Raw genomic sequence first — 2277 nt, 5'->3', positions numbered from 1 at the left:
CAAGTACACTTGAATCGATGCCAAATATTAGTCGTCACTAATCTGACGCAGACTTGCGGTAACATACAAATCGTTTAATCTGTTTGGGAAACACAATGTCAGAGTCAGTCAGAATAAAATCAAATGTTGACAATTTATTGATCAGGTAACATAATCAATTCATCAATTCCAATTAGACAGTGATAAGTCAAAGTTAGACATTTTATCAAAACATAAGAAATTCGAATTGCAATCACCTGAAATAAACTACAAACAGTAAACTGTTTGGGATCGTCTGATTACAGAGAGCCCGGAGTAATGTGTCACCCTTCCTTAAATACCCAAACCATGGACAAGGGAATTTTGGGAGTGGTTAGGTTTGGTAGTCCTGGGGACATACCTCATTAACATACAGGCAGGGATGGGACAGACCTACAGAATTATACAGCATTTGGCAAAGACCTTTGAAACTTGTGATTGATTAGGTCCTTTGATGCTTACAAAGAATATACCTAATCTGCATACAGCATGTGGTCCCGGTGGGATATTTGGGAGGGACATGTCTCTAATAGAGTGCATGATTCTGTTAAGTTCTAAAATTTTAATGGAGATTTGGTTTTTCTGAAAAGGGAATGAGACCACCTTACCAGTCGCACTGCGACCTCTTGAATGATATCAAACATGTATGAACAGAAAACCTCTTATATTACAGAAAAGGATGTCATTCTAAATTGCCCTTAGGTGAGATAGAGGTCAAAATGGGATTTGCGTTGTATGGTCCTTAGCAAGTAAGGAGTGTTATCTTGGGTGGAGATGTTCATCTGTGTGAGAGTTTTATGACGTTGGTTCTCGCAGAGTTCTTTGACTTTTACGACCTCTTGATGTCAGCCTTACAGTGTTCTTTTGTTTTTTTCGCGGCATCCGAGTGAATTTGGCTCTTGAATCTGAATGTTCTTTGTGTTTATTCTGCCTGTTGGCTGGGGTCTGTTTTACAAAGTATTTTTTACGTTATGGAATTTTGATTCACAAAATTTGTGCAGAAGCACCGGACTTCAGCAATCCGATGGCAAAGTTGTCGCAGGGGCTCTCGTAGGTGTACATGGACCTTTTCAGTTTAGAGGAATGGACATCAGTTGGTGTTGTCATGCGTGTGGTTAATGTACATGTTTTTTTTTTTCTGTTTGTTTTGTTCGGGGTTTGATAGTTGCACTAATTGGGAATGTGGTTGTATAATCCTGTTTTTGATACACAATTTTCTTTATTTATTATATCAATATGTCAGATGTTAATATGAGTGGATTGTCTCTCTCCACATGGAATGTTAATGGGTTGGGGCACTATAAAAGGAAGAAAGGTTATTTCTTTTCTTAAGCGTAAGGAATATGTTATAGTGTTTCTTCAAGAAACACATCTTTCCCCACAGGAAGCTGAAAATTTTGGTAAGATATGGTGTTTGACATGTTTTCTTTAGTGCTGGCCCGAGTAAGAGTAGGAAAGTCATTATACTGATAAATAAATATCTACAATTCAAATGTCTTAAACAGAGTAAAGATCAATTAGGAAGAGTCATTATTGTTTTAGGAGAAATTCAGGGGCAAAGTCTGCAAGCCGCTGGCACCCCTCATGATATAATATTGGGAGGAGACTTTAATCTATTGATGGACAGTCCTTGATCATAGTGAAGCAAAAGTGTGTAAGCTGCCTAGAGCAACACTGATGCGTCACAGGATGTGAAAAAATCTTGGTCTTGCAAATATCTGGCAACTTTTTAACCCATCTGTTAGGGACTGTACATTTGTTTCATCAGTTCATAAGATTTATTCTAGAATATAGATTTCTTTTATATCTAAATCCCTCGTTTCATCAGATGTGGATTGCTCAATTGGAAACATCTTGGTCTCAGATCATGCCCTGGTGTGTTTAGAGGTGTTGCCACATACAAAGAAAAATAAATCATATAGTTGCCACATTAATGTGTCCCTTTCGCAAAATCCGATTGTATATACAATCAACATTTAAACTCACACACACACACACACACACATATATATATATATATATATATATATATATATATATATATATATATATATATATATGTGTGTGTGTGTGTGTGTGTGTGTGTGTGTGTTTGTTTGTGTGTGTTTTGCATTTCTTTGTTATTGTATGATTTTATAAAAAAAAAAATGTAATTGCAAAATTAGATTTTTCAAGAAGATCCATCACTCTCAGGCTCTCCCTCCAGCCAATCAAAAGCACGGTTGCCTTGGCAGCGGTTGACGTCATGACCCCTGCCCA

This window comes from Xyrauchen texanus, chromosome 10 (assembly GCF_025860055.1).
Source record: "Xyrauchen texanus isolate HMW12.3.18 chromosome 10, RBS_HiC_50CHRs, whole genome shotgun sequence".
NCBI lineage: Eukaryota > Metazoa > Chordata > Actinopteri > Cypriniformes > Catostomidae > Xyrauchen > Xyrauchen texanus.
Note: the sequence above shows the minus strand (reverse complement) of the source record.